The sequence below is a fragment of the Cherax quadricarinatus genome, chromosome 94, assembly GCF_038502225.1.
Source record: "Cherax quadricarinatus isolate ZL_2023a chromosome 94, ASM3850222v1, whole genome shotgun sequence".
NCBI lineage: Eukaryota > Metazoa > Arthropoda > Malacostraca > Decapoda > Parastacidae > Cherax > Cherax quadricarinatus.
Genome location: NC_091385.1, coordinates 2,805,459 through 2,821,269, shown reverse-complemented (window position 1 = coordinate 2,821,269; position 15,811 = coordinate 2,805,459). Strand labels below are relative to the sequence as shown.

Here is a 15,811-nt window from a genome sequence, read left to right as displayed (position 1 = left end):
CAGTGAAGGGGCGGGGCCAGGAGCTCGGACTCGACCCCCGCAACCTCAACTAGGTGAGTACTAGGTGAGTACACACACACACACACACACACACACACACACTACCTACCTGCCTAGCAAGACAAACTTTAAGAAGAGTTATGATAAAGCTCATGGAGGGTGTGTGTGAACCTAGTGGCGACCAGTGAAGAGGCGGGGCCTGGAGCTATGACTCGACCCCAGCAACCACAATTAGATGAGTACACACACACACACACACACACACACACACACACACACACACAACCTCTACCTACCTACCTAGCAAGACAATATTGAGCCAGTCATTCTCCAAGCATTTGAAGCTATTTAAACTCTCATTTTACAACCAGTTTCACCTGACACGCGCCTCTTGCTGCCTCCTCCTCTACTATAATCAATAATTTTGTCCTAAGATGTACTCGTTGGGGACATTTTTATTGTTGGTTTATGGTCCAGGACAAACCCAAGCTTAGATTTTTTTTTCCTTTCGAAAGTGGGGGTATTTGTGTTCCAGTCGCGGTATTGTGGGTTATGTGTGTATTGTTGTCACTATTGTGGGTTATTTGTGTATTGTTGTCACTATTGTGGGTTATGTGTGTATTGTTGTCACTATTGTGGGTTATTTGTGTATTGTTGTCACTATTGTGGGTTATTTGTGTATTGTCACTATTGTGGGTTATGTGTGTATTGTTGTCACTATTGTGGGTTATTTGTGTATTGTTGTCACTGTTGTGGGTTGTGTGTGTATTGTTGTCACTATTGTGGGTTATTTGTGTATTGTTGTCACTGTTGTGGGTTATTTGTGTATTGTTGTCACTATTGTGAGTTGTGTGTATTGTTGTCACTATTGTGGGTTATGTGTGTATTGTTGTCACTATTGTGGGTTGTGTGTATTGTTGTCACTATTGTGGGTTATTTGTGTATTGTTGTCACTATTGAGAGTTATGTGTGTATTGTCACTATTGTGGGTTATGTGTGTATTGTTGTCACTATTGTGGGTTATGTGTGTATTGTTGTCACTATTGTGGGTTATTTGTGTATTGTTGTCACTATTGTGGGTTATTTGTGTATTGTTGTCACTATTGTGGGTTATGTGTGTATTGTTGTCACTATTGTGGGTTATTTGTGTATTGTTGTCACTATTGTGGGTTATTTGTGTATTGTTGTCACTGTTGTGGGTTGTGTGTGTATTGTTGTCACTATTGTGGGTTATTTGTGTATTGTTGTCACTATTGTGGGTTATTTGTGTATTGTTGTCACTATTGTGAGTTATGTGTGTATTGTTGTCACTATTGTGGGTTATGTGTGTATTGTTGTCACTATTGTGGGTTGTGTGTATTGTTGTCACTATTGTGGGTTGTGTGTGTATTGTTGTCACTATTGTGGGTTATTTGTGTATTGTTGTCACTATTGAGAGTTATGTGTGTATTGTTGTCACTATTGTGGGTTGTGTGTGTATTGTTGTCACTATTGTGAGTTATGTGTGTATTGTTGTCACTATTGTGGGTTATGTGTGTATTGTCACTATTGTGGGTTATGTATGTATTGTTGTCACTATTGTGGGTTATGTGTGTATTGTTGTCACTATTGTGGGTTATTTGCTTATACCTACGCATCTTATAATCTTCTGTTTTACGATTTAAATTTTCTTTTACGCATGTAATTGCGTACTTGTTGATTATTGCAAGGGCCTCTTGGGTATGTACTTGTTGATTATTGCAAGGGCCCCTTAGACCCTTATTGCCTACTTGTTGATTATTGCAAGGGCCCTGAGTCCCGGTCCCAGACCATGCATATTCTTGATCAGTCAGCTCTTTACTGGAATACATGTCAACATTGTGTACTCTACGGATATATTTCATTGCAACATTTATAGGCAGGTTCCCTGTCCAAGCCTTCATGTGAGCTAGTCAGTTACATTACTTGCGTAGTATACATACAATTATGTAACCCAAGAGAAGACAACGGGAATGTAAATACTGTCATTCACGCCATTAATGGCTGCAAACAGATCTGTTGATGGTTCTAGGGACGCATCGCCCCTGCGACCAGATACAAGACTACGTTTTATTGCTGTCACTTGTGAAGAAAAGCTACGTTGCGGGCTAGCTTTTATTGTGGCAACGTAACTCTGTATAGCTTTAATAAGTTTTCACGACAAGGACTAACTCGACACAGAGCGAAACACTGTCCCAATAAAAGCTTGTTCTGCAAACGTTTTTAGTGCTACTAACACAGCTTAATGCTGTTTTTGCCAAGCCTAAGACAGTCCAGAGCGACTCCGTCGAGTAAGAAACACCGACATCACCCAGACTTTTAGTATAATTCGGCAGGCACTCCATCAAGGCGCGCTGACAACCTCCACGAATCTTTGACAGCCCAAGACAGCGCATGGAATCCCACACGCTATCAAATTTCCACAACCGATTCTCATCTTACAGCAATACAAAATGTATTTGGTATAACCTGTGTATCTTAATACAAGAAAACCAGATGTGACGGAGAGGTGCTAATATTGAATACAAGTGTTCAGTTATCAAGGCTTGTGTGAAACGGAATAAAGGCGGGATGTGAGAAGTGGGTTATATTAAGTGTTTATGCACCTGGTTGCAAGGGGAGCACAGAACACAGATTTTGTGAAGTGTAAAGCGAAAATGTAGGGAATTTTGAGCCAAGTGAAATTGTTGTGGAGGACGTGAATACTAGACTGTTGTAGATGGCATATTAGGTAAGTTTGTAATGCCAGGAGTAAGAGCTACCACTGCCAGTGTTGGCAACAGCAGCCAACAGCTACCACTACCAGTGCTGGTAACAGCCACCAAGAGCTACCACTACCAGTGCTGGTAACAGCCACCAGGAGCTACCACTACCAGTGCTGGTAACAGCCACCAAGAGCTACCACTACCAGTGTTGGTAACAGCTACCACAACCAATGGTAACAATCAAAGACTCTGGTTGAGAGAGCTACATCATCGCCACTCTCAGTACCAAGCACGATTCAACTCCTTATTTGTCAGACGACAAACACAACTACACTCTACCACTAGCTAAATCTTCCAAGTTGTAAACACTTGCCAGCTGGTACATCTTTCAGAACACTTTTGAAATGATTACTTTCACTTCTTCTCCTTGGCACCTCCTCCATGATGTCACCACTTAGATAGTTCCCCCGATCAGCTGTGACCCGTGAACGGTTAGGTCACGAGGATTATCAGGTCAACAACTGGAGACTGGCGGAGGGAAGCAATGAGTAAGTTTATCTAGGTACAGGTACACCTAAGTACAGTATAAATTACCTAGGATCTTAATTGGGGTACGGCCCCGTGGTCTGGTTGGTAAAGTTGTCGCTTCACACACGGAGGGCTCGGGTTCGCGTCCCGGCGGGGTGGAAACATTTCGACGCGTTTCCTTACACCTGTTGCCCTGTTCACCTAGCAGCAAGTAGGTACCTGGGTGTTAGTCGACTGGTGTGGGTCGCATCCTGGGGGGACAAAATCGAGGACCACAATGGAAATAACAGACAGACCTCGATGACACTAACCCTCCGGGGTTAAAAATCCGAACGAAATTTTGTTTGTGGTAGGATTGTCAGGTACGATCCAGCAGGGATTTTAGAGAAGAGATTAGCAAGGGTGAGCCAGTGATGATAATAATAATTATTATTATTATTATTATTTTACAACCTAAAAAGTCACAACACCGTGACTGGAACGTTTCACTAAAAATAAAAACATAGGAGAGGAAACTTAGGACGATGTTTTGATTCATCCTGAACCTTGGACTGAGCGAAACGTAGTCTAAGGCTTGTGGGTTTTAAGTGAACACCTAAAATATAAACAGCATGCAAATAATGGCCGGTATAAGTACAAAGAGTATGATAACTGTAATATCTTTGGACGCTACTAGGAAATCGAAAATTTTGAAAGGGGTGGAGGGGTAAGCCAGCGGAAGACCTCTGTCAGATGACCAAAAGCTCCAACGGTGGGTCATCATGTAAGACCCGCATCAGGAAACACTTGTCCTGTTTCCTGACGAACCTTACCTACCCTACGAGGAAATGTTAAACCTTATGGGGGCTTAGTTCCTAAGTCGTTTGTATATTCATACGTTCTTGCTCTACCAGTGGAAATAAGATACTACCTTGGGTAGTATCTTATTTCCACTGGGGTAATACACACATGTTAAACTGTGATGCAATAAGATCACCACTAAGAACAACCACTGTGGAAAAAGTAGTGAACTTCCAAGCGCATTTGTGATTTCTCTCATTATCAAGATCCTTAATAATGTGAGAAATCACGAAAGCGCTTGGAAGTCCATTATTTTTTTCCACAGTGGTTGTTTTGCATATCTTAAACCATATATGATAATTGTACTCACGTGTACCTGTACCAGAACTTACACAGGATAGTCTCAAAACTCTAGACATTAAACTATGCGAGGAATGTACGGAAAGTCTTCACTCTGGGTGGTAGGTGGCAGACCTTGTTGGGGTTCCAAGGAACCCTAGGGTTCCACCAGACCTTGTTGGGGTTCCAAGGAACCCTAGGGTTCCACCAGACCTTGTTGGGGTTCCAAGGAACCCTAAGGTTCCACCAGACATTGTTGGGGTTCCAAGGAACCCTAGGGTTCCACCAGACCTTGTTAGCGTTAGCCACTGGACCAGCTAGCCACAGTAAGATTCGTCCAACTAGGTATATTTATACACCATAGGAAGGTTAGCATAGGCACCACTGTGACCACAAATGCAAGTTTTGGCAGACGAATCTCCAGCTAGCTGGAGATTCGTCTGTAAAAACTTGCATTTGTGGCCTGGTCGTGGACCGGGCCGCGGGGGCGTTGATCCCCGGAATAACCTCCAGGTAACCTCCAGGTGGTCACCGAATCTTATTGTGGCTAGCTGGTCCAGTGGCTAACGCGACGGTCTGGAGTTTTGAGACTCTGATCGCGGGTTCTATCCCCACCCGTGGTATGGCTTTCTTACACAGGATAGATTTGGGGTGTACAAATCTAAAAAAAAATATCCTTGCTGGTGATTCTCTTTTTACAAGCTGAATGACTATCAATGACAGTGGTTATAAATGACTATAATTTTTCAAGGGGTGGAGGGGTAAGCCAGCGGAAGGCCTCGGTCAGATGACCATAGCTCCAAAGGCGGGTCATCATCTAAGACCCGTGCCAGGAAACATTTATCGTGTTTCCTGGCGAACCTTACCTAACCTAACCTGACAAGCTGCGTGAAAAACCAAATCGGGGTTGACCCGGTTAATAAGAACATACGAAAGATGGAACACTGGGTGAAAAACCAAGCCGGGGTTGACCCGGTTAATAAGAACATAAGGAAGAAACACGGCTTCCCTCCAGCAGCCTCCAGTTGTCCTTCTGATAATCCTCGTGACCTAATCGTTCACGGGTCACTGGAGTTTACCTGGAGAGGGTTTCGGAGGTCAACGCCCCCGCGGCCCGGTCTGAGACCAGGCCTCATGGTGGGTCAGGGTCTGATCAACCAGGCTGTTACTGCTGGCCGCACGCAAGCTGACGGACGAACCACAGCCCGGTTGGTCAGGTACTGTAGGTGCCTGTCCAGTGCCTTCTTGAAGACAGCCAGGAGTCTATTGGTAATCCCCCTTATATATGCTGGGAGGCACTGCTGCTCAAATTCTGCCAAAGAATCTTGTCAGCAGACTCGTCCTGTTTCCCGACTAACAAAACACTAACACCAACGGAGTGTGATTTTTGTTAGCACTTTCAAGGGACCAAGAGAGTCCCGGGGTAAATAATACTGACGTAATGTCTTGAGTTACCACACGGGAAATTTGTATCATCTCTCTGTGCACTCAAAAGACGAGGTCATCATTTATGTTTACAGATTTTCCTGCTTTTCATTGGTCGTTTCTAATTGTTTCGCTTACTCGTGAATTTGGTATATAATGGTTGTGATAAGGGATGTTATTAGCGCTATCTGGCCTCTGAATATAGGTGAGGGAAGCAGCTCAGTGGAATCCGGCCACCACTACCACCTGTCTATCGCTGATGCAACACAGTCAACACCCACAGCTATTATCCCCACAACCTCTACCCACAAAATTTTCCTGTGTGGGAAATAGACCTCATCGAAGATGGCAGTTCTCAAGTAAATGCAACTCCAACTCTGGTGGCAGAAAAGTAAGCATCACTGCCAAAATAGTGACAATGTCCGTTTATCTTACGTATGGATCTACTTAGTTACAACTATAACCGTAATTTTTAAGGGGGTGGATCGGTAAGCCAGCGGAAGGCCTCGGTCAGATGACTGAAAGCTCCAACGGCGGGTCATCATCTTAGACCCGCGTCAGGAAACGCTTGTCCTATTTCCCGACGAACCTTTCCTAGTCAATGTAATATCAAAACCCTCCTAGTCCTACTGAAGTCTCCCAGCTCAGGCTGACACAGCTGCCATCACGACTCACGATATCGTAATAAGTTTATTTAGGCACAGGTACACAAAATTACAATTATCATAGTGTAAATTGCCTAGGATACCCCCCCCCCCAAAAAAAAAAAAAAAAGTCGGACATTTCTAGTGGGAACGGATGGCATTTAAACCCATGGCAAGTGATTTCTGAAACTCGCAGGCCACTGTGTTAACCACTGGCCTGGTCTGGGTCTGAGTATACTACAAACTGTGATCAGACAATAGAGCGGAAAAGTAATGTGAAGGACCTGGGTGTGGTAATGTCCAAAGATCTCGCCTTCAAGGACCACAATGCCACTATCAAATCTGCGAGGAAACTGGATGGATAATGAGAACTTTCAAGACGAGAGATGCTAAGCCAGTGATGATCCTTTTTAAATCACTTGTTCTCTCTAGGCTGGAATACTGCTGTACATTAACATCCCCATTCAAGGCAGGTGAAATTACAGATCTAGAGAATGTACAGAGAGCCTTTACTGCACATATAAGTTCCATCAAACAACTGGGAACGCCTGGAAGCACTTGACTTGCACTCACTGGAGCACAGGCAAGAGATGTATCATAATCTACACCTGGAAGATTCTGGAGGGACTGGTCCCTAATCTGCACACAGAAATCACTCCCTACGAAAGCAAAAGACTTGGTAGGCGATGCAACATACCCCCAGTGAAAAGTAGGAACGCCACTGGTACACTAAGAGAAAACACTAAGTGTTGGGGCCCAAGACTGTTTAACAGCCTCCCACCAGCCATAAGGGGCATTACCAATAGACCCCTGGTTGCCTTCAAGAGAGAGCTGGACAGATACCTAACGTCAGTGCCGGATCAGCCGTGCTGTGGTTCGTACGTTGGACTGCGTGCGGCCAGCAGTAACAGCCTCGTTGATCAGGCCCTGATCCACCGGGAGGCCTGGTCGTGGACCGGGCCGCGGGGACGTTGATCCCCGGAATACCCTTCAGGTAGACCCCAGGTAGATAGACTGTTAACGCACTGGCCTGTGAGCTTCAGGACTTGCCATGGATTCAAACCCCATCGGTTCCGTGGTTATTTCTTGAAGGAGGCCTGGTCTGAGGCCAGGCACTGGTCTATAATTCTTACTCTTTGTCACCTTGTCACCGTGTACAAAGGAATTATGCAAGCTCTGTGCCAATCCCTAGGTACCTTTCCCCTTTGCATGCATATAATTTACAAATGCACCAACCACTTCAAAACTGTGTCACCACCTGCTTTTAATTAACATTTCTGTCTTGATACCATTTCTGTCTACCGCCTCACGCACTCCACTCTCCCCTCCGACCCTTCCTCACGCCAAGATATCAACAGTGTTGTGTGTGTAGTACACTTGTATAGATAGATCATCCCAGCTACCCAATAGATATGCAAATAGGTACCTGGGTGTTAGTCGACTGGTGTGGGTCGCATCCTGGGGGACAAGATTGAGGACCCCATTGGAAATAAGACCGTCTTCAATGACACATTGCCTTTCTTGGGTTATCCTGAGTGGCTAACCCTCCAGGGTTAAAAATCCGAACGAAATCTTAATTTATCTTGTCTCTTGTTAGCTGTGACGTCACGAGACCCCTCACACGTGAGCCGTAGGCTAGAAGCCCCACTCTCAGTTTCCCCTCTAAGCATGTAGCAGACTGGACAGGCAGGCCTCCTCTCTCAAGACTATATAATATACGCCTCCAGACATCCATCGGTATTTATCTTTCTTCATTATTGCCTGGTGGCAAAAGCTCTCGCTTCACACGGTGAAGGCCCGGGTTCCATTTCCGGCGAAGGGGTGGAAGCATTGGGCGCGTTTCCTTAAACCGGCTGTGTTCACCCATCAGTAAAATGGGTACCTGGGTGTTAGTGGACTTGTGTGGGTCGCATCCTGGGACAAAACTGACCCAATTTGCCCGAAATGCTCTGCATAACAAGGGCTTTCTAAATAGTATGTCAGCTATGGTCTGTATATGTTGTAAATAAAGATATTATTATTATTATTATTATTATTATTATTATTATTATTATTATTATTATTATTATTATTATAAGAAAAATCACTGCCTCTATTTCTTTGTACTATATCCCTCCAGCTTCCCTTTACTTCCCCCTCTCCATCTAATAACTCTCTTGCTTTTAACTGATAAATTTCATTTGTCCTCTAGGCTTCTAAACTTAAATCTCACTTCATAAGTTTTATTCTCAGCAAACTTGTTGATAAAGCCAACTCACTTCCTCATTAACTCTGATTTGCACTTACTAACAACTCTTAACCTCTCTGTTACTCTCCACATACTCCACACCCTCCGCATGTCATTTCTGTGCAAGAAAGGTATAAAATACCGACAATATGAAAGTTAAGACACATGTGCAACATCTGGATATCTTTATTGTAGTAGACGTTTCGCCATCCAGTGGCTTTATCAATACAGATTCTAGGACATAATAGGAAGACAGTAGAACTATATACAAAAGATGAGGGACTGATTACCTCATCTTTTGTATATAGTTCTACTGTCTTCCTATTATGTCCTAGAATCTGTATTGATAAAGCCACTGGATGGCGAAACGTCTACTACAATAAAGATATCCAGATGTTGCACATGTGTCTTAACCTTCATGTCATTTCTGCACTGTAAAAACCTCTCGTATGCTAATCTTTAGCACCAGTCGCTCCTCCCACCTTGCTATACCCAGAAACTACTGCTGTACACTGAGTTTTCTTAGTTCTACCCCATAACTCCTCGACCTCATTACCCGTACTCTACCCCACCTTACTCAGATCTACCCCATAACTCCTCGACCTCATTACCCGTACTCTACCCCACCTTACTCAGATCTACCCCATAACTCCTCGACCTCATTACCCGTACTCTACCCCACCTTACTCAGATCTACCCCATAACTCCTCGACCTCATTACCCGTACTCTACCCCACGTATAAGCACGTATAAGTTCTGTCAAGCACCTTAACTACTGGGAACGCTTGGAAACGCTTGACTTGTACTCGTTGGAACGCAGGAGGGAGAGATATATCATAATCTACACTTGGAAAATCTTGGAAGGAATGGTCCCAAATCTGCACACAGAAATCACTCCCTACGAAAGTAAAAGACTGGGCAGGCGATGCAAAATGCCGCCAATAAAAAGTAGGGGCGCCATTGGTACACTAAGAGAAAACACCATAAGTGTCCGGGGCCCAAAACTGTTCAACAGCCTCCCATCAAGCATTAGGGGAATTGCCAATAAACCCCTGGCTGCCTTCAAGAGAGAGCTGGACAGATACCTAAAGTCGGTGCCGGATCAGCCGGGCTGTGGCTCGTACGTCGGACTGCGTGCGGCCAGCAGTAACAGCCTAGTTGATCAGGCCCTGATCCATCGGGAGGCCTGGTCGTGGACCGGGCCGCGGGGGCGTTGATCCCCGGAATAACCTCCAGGTAACTTTACTCAGATCTACCCCATAACTCCTCGACCTCATTACCCGTACTCTACCCCACCTTACTCAGATCTACCCCATAACTTCTCGACCTCATTACCTGTACTCTACCTCACATTTCTCAGATCTACCCCATAACTCCTCGACCTCATTACCTGTACTCTACCCCACCTTTCTCCCAATAGTTGCTTACATATCACCCTCACTACCTCCACTAATTTGTAGATTAATTTCTCTCTTACTCGTTGATGACATTCTCCTTGTATCCCCATCTACCTCTTACTGTAGCTACAAGTAAATGATCTGATCGACTCGCCAAATCGTAATGACACGATTCCAAACCATGCCAGGGGCGGGGATAGAACCCGCGGTCTGGAGTTTTTATGACTGATCGCGGGTTCTATCTCCACCCATGGTATGATTTTTGTTTTTTAAATGATCTGATGTATATATTACTCCTCTATAAACATAAACATCCAAATCTCTCCATCAACATTTTATCCACGAAGTCTAAGACACTGCTCTCATTACGCCCTTTATCTTATCTCTTATTTATCCTATTTTTTTTTTTAAATATACATTACTTATTGATAAGCTTGTTAACATAGTTGGGTTCGAGGCTTCGTTATCATGTTGCCCAGATGAAGACAGGAATTTTATGAAATTATATTGTTCAAACTGCTTGAAAATCATATTAAATAATCAACTCAAACCTCAAATCACGATAGAGAGAGAGAGAGAGAGAGAACTACTAACCTAACCTAACCTGATCTGATCTGACCTGACCTGACCTGACCTGACCTAATCTAACCTAACCTGACCTGACCTAACCTAACCTGACGTAACCTAACCTGACGTAACCTAACCTGACCTAACCTAACCTGACCTAACCTGATCTAACCTAACCTGACCTAACCTAACCTGACCTAACCTAACCTGACCTAATCTGATCTAACCTAACCTAATCTGACCTAACCTAACCTAACCTGACGTAACCTGACCTGACCTGACCTGACCTAACCTAACCTAACCTGACCTAACCTAACCTGTAAAAACCCTTATGTTAAATGCGTGTATGTACATATGTGTGTGTTTGTGTGTGTGTGTGTGTGTGTGTGTGTGTGTGTGTGTGTGTTTGTGTGTGTGTGTGTGTGTGAGAGAGAGAGAGAGAGAGAGAGAGAGAGCCAGGGCACTATCTCTCCACACATCTTTAAGCTAAACTTTGCCAACGCTCATCACAAAGACTTCATTTATGCGACGTCAGTCGCCTCCCTTACCCACACTACACTCTTGCCTTAACCCACACTACACTCTTGCCTTAACCCACACCTTCAGATGTCTTACCCACACTACACTCTTGCCTTAACCCACACCTTCAGATGTCTTACCCACACTACACTCTTGCCTTAACCCACACCTTCAGATGTCTTACCCACACTACACTCTTGCCTTAACCCACACCTTCAGATGTCTTACCCACACTACACTCTTGCCTTAACCCACACCTTCAGATGTCTTACCCACACTACACTCTTGCCTTAACCCACACCTTCAAATGTCTTATCCACACTACACTCTCGCCTTAACCCACACCTTCAGATGTCTTATCCACACTACACTCTTGCCTTAACCCACACCTTCAGATGTCTTACCCACACTACACTCTTGCCTTAACCCACACCTTCAGATGTCTTACCCACACTACACTCTTGCCTTAACCCACACCTTCAGATGTCTTACCCACACTACACTCTTGCCTTAACCCACACCTTCAGATGTCTTATTCACACTACACTCTTGCCTTAACCCACACCTTCAGATGTCTTACCCACACTACACTCTTGCCTTAACCCACACCTTCAGATGTCTTACCCACACTACACTCTTGCCTTAACCCACACCTTCAGATGTCTTACCCACACTACACTCTTGCCTTAACCCACACCTTCAGATGTCTTACCCACACTACACTCTTGCCTTAACCCACACCTTCAGATGTCTTACCCACACTACACTCTTGCCTTAACCCACACCTTCAGATGTCTTATCCACATTACACTCTTGCCTTAACCCACACCTTCAGATGTCTTACCCACACTACACTCTTGCCTTAACCCACACCTTCAGATGTCTTACCCACACTACACTCTTGCCTTAACCCACACCTTCAGATGTCTTACCCACACTACACTCTTGCCTTAACCCACACCTTCAGATGTCTTACCCACACTACACTCTTCCCTTAACCCACACCTTCAGATGTCTTACCCACACTACACTCTTGCCTTAACCCGCACCTCCAGATGTCTTACCCACACTACACTCTTGCCTTAACCCACACCTTCAGATGTCTTACCCACACTACACTCTTGCCTTAACCCGCACCTTCAGATGTCTTACCCACACTACCCTCTTGCCTTAACCCACACCTTCAGATGTCTTACCCACACTACACTCTTGCCTTAACCCGCACCTTCAGATGTCTTACCCACACTACACTCTTGCCTTAACCCACACCTTCAGATGTCTTACCCACACTACCCTCTTGCCTTAACCCACACCTTCAGATGTCTTACCCACACTACCCTCTTGCCTTAACCCAGTGTGGAGGAGGTGGCAGAGGCAAACCACAATACACAGTTTTAAGAATAGGTATGACAGGCCCGTCCCCCCAAGAGGACAGCAAAAAGATTCCCACGATTATAGTTTATGACGCTGCGTCAAGAGCCGAAACTCGAACCCCTACAAATAAATCATGGAACACACAAATACACAGGCCAGGAGCTATGACTCAACCCCTGCAACCACAAATAGCCGAGTACATTAACATTAACAGCGACTATTTCGTGATCTTCATCGACCCTCTTCGTGTGTTCATCATTCTCACTAAGGCTCTCATTGTTAGTGTTGACTGATACATCAACAGCCTGATGGATCAGGCCAACAACCAGGAGGCCTAATCCAGGACCAGGCCACGGGGGCGCTGACCCCGTAAATAATTACAGGCAACGAACAGGTATTATTTTTGAGGGGACCTGGAGTGTCCAGAAAGTCACACCCCCCTCTCCCACGGCCCGATCGCGGACCAGACCTCTGTTCAACCAGGCTGTTATTGCTGGCCACATGACATTTTAACATGTAACTTCCTCAGCTTTACTCGCATGTAAACATGTCTTCCTATGTATTAAAATACATACACACAATATATAAATAATATATACATATATATATATATATATATATGTATATATATATATATATATAGGTTGGTAGACAGCAACCACCCAGGGAAGTACTACCGTCCTGCCAGATGACTGTGAAACAAAAACCTGTAACTGTTTTGCATGATGGTAGGATTGCTGGTTTCTTTTTCTGTCTCATAAACACGCTAGATAACAGGGATATCTTGCTACTCCTACTTACACTTTGGTCACACTTCACAGACACGCACATGCATATATATATATACATACATCTAGGTTTTTCTCCTTTTTCTAAATAGCTCTTGTTCTTTTTTATTTCTTCTATTGTCCATGGGGAAGTGGAAAAGAATCTTTCCTCCGTAAGCCATGCGTGTCGTATGAGGCGACTAAAATGCCGGGAGCAATGGGCTAGTAACCCCTTCTCCTGTATACATTTACTAATAAAGAGAAGAAGAAAAACTTTATAAAACTGGGATGCTTAAATGTGCGTGGATGTAGTGCGGATGACAAGAAACAGATGATTGCTGATGTTATGAATGAAAAGAAGTTGGATGTCCTGGCTCTAAGCGAAACAAAGCTGAAGGGGGTAGGAGAGTTTCAGTGGGGGGAAATAAATGGGATTAAATCTGGAGTATCTGAGAGAGTTAGAGCAAAGGAAGGGGTAGCAGTAATGTTAAATGATCAGTTATGGAAGGAGAAAAGAGAATATGAATGTGTAAATTCAAGAATTATGTGGATTAAAGTAAAGGTTGGATGCGAGAAGTGGGTCATAATAAGCGTGTATGCACCTGGAGAAGAGAGGAATGCAGAGGAGAGAGAGAGATTTTGGGAGATGTTAAGTGAATGTATAGGAGCCTTTGAACCAAGTGAGAGAGTAATTGTGGTAGGGGACCTGAATGCTAAAGTAGGAGAAACTTTTAGAGAGGGTGTGGTAGGTAAGTTTGGGGTGCCAGGTGTAAATGATAATGGGAGCCCTTTGATTGAACTTTGTATAGAAAGGGGTTTAGTTATAGGTAATACATATTTTAAGAAAAAGAGGATAAATAAGTATACACGATATGATGTAGGGCGAAATGACAGTAGTTTGTTGGATTATGTATTGGTAGATAAAAGACTGTTGAGTAGACTTCAGGATGTACATGTTTATAGAGGGGCCACAGATATATCAGATCACTTTCTAGTTGTAGCTACACTGAGAGTAAAAGGTAGATGGGATACAAGGAGAATAGAAGCATCAGGGAAGAGAGAGGTGAAGGTTTATAAACTAAAAGAGGAGGCAGTTAGGGTAAGATATAAACAGCTATTGGAGGATAGATGGGCTAATGAGAGCATAGGCAATGGGGTCGAAGAGGTATGGGGTAGGTTTAAAAATGTAGTGTTAGAGTGTTCAGCAGAAGTTTGTGGTTACAGGAAAGTGGGTGCAGGAGGGAAGAGGAGCGATTGGTGGAATGATGATGTAAAGAGAGTAGTAAGGGAGAAAAAGTTAGCATATGAGAAGTTTTTACAAAGTAGAAGTGATGCAAGGAGGGAAGAGTATATGGAGAAAAAGAGAGAGGTTGAGAGAGTGGTGAAGCAATGTAAAAAGAGAGCAAATGAGAGAGTGGGTGAGATGTTATCAACAAATTTTGTTGAAAATAAGAAAAAGTTTTGGAGTGAGATTAACAAGTTAAGAAAGCCTAGAGAACAAATGGATTTGTCAGTTAAAAATAGGAGAGGAGAGTTATTAAATGGAGAGTTAGAGGTATTGGGAAGATGGAGGGAATATTTTGAGGAATTGTTAAATGTTGATGAAGATAGGGAAGCTGTGATTTCGTGTATAGGGCAAGGAGGAATAACATCTTGTAGGAGTGAGGAAGAGCCAGTTGTGAGTGTGGGGGAAGTTCGTGAGGCAGTAGGTAAAATGAAAGGGGGTAAGGCAGCCGGGATTGATGGGATAAAGATAGAAATGTTAAAAGCAGGTGGGGATATAGTTTTGGAGTGGTTGGTGCAATTATTTAATAAATGTATGGAAGAGGGTAAGGTACCTAGGGATTGGCAGAGAGCATGCATAGTTCCTTTGTATAAAGGCAAAGGGGATAAAAGAGAGTGCAAAAATTATAGGGGGATAAGTCTGTTGAGTGTACCTGGTAAAGTGTATGGTAGAGTTATAATTGAAAGAATTAAGAGTAAGACGGAGAATAGGATAGCAGATGAACAAGGAGGCTTTAGGAAAGGTAGGGGGTGTGTGGACCAGGTGTTTACAGTGAAACATATAAGTGAACAGTATTTAGATAAGGCTAAAGAGGTCTTTGTGGCATTTATGGATTTGGAAAAGGCGTATGACAGGGTGGATAGGGGGGCAATGTGACAGATGTTGCAAGTGTATGGTGTAGGAGGTAGGTTACTGAAAGCAGTGAAGAGTTTTTACGAGGATAGTGAGGCTCAAGTTAGAGTATGTAGGAAAGAGGGAAATTTTTTCCCAGTAAAAGTAGGCCTTAGACAAGGATGTGTGATGTCACTGTGGTTGTTTAATATATTTATAGATGGGGTTGTAAGAGAAGTAAATGCGAGGGTCTTGGCAAGAGGCGTGGAGTTAAAAGATAAAGAATCATACACAAAGTGGGAGTTGTCACAGCTGCTCTTTGCTGATGACACTGTGCTCTTGGGAGATTCTGAAGAGAAGCTGCAGAGATTGGTGGATGAATTTGGTAGGGTGTGCAAAAGAAGA

At 43.9% G+C, this 15,811-nt stretch overlaps 2 protein-coding genes across 2 annotated transcripts in view; one reads left to right on the top strand and one right to left on the bottom strand.

Moving 5' to 3' along the window:
• The window catches only part of LOC128700866 (protein embryonic gonad-like), a 508,931-nt gene that overhangs the window by 66,752 nt on the left and 426,368 nt on the right, over nt 1–15,811 (top strand). The gene's annotated exons all lie outside the window — the stretch shown is intronic.
• The window catches only part of LOC128700873 (probable basic-leucine zipper transcription factor N), a 96,009-nt gene that overhangs the window by 56,873 nt on the left and 23,325 nt on the right, over nt 1–15,811 (bottom strand). The gene's annotated exons all lie outside the window — the stretch shown is intronic.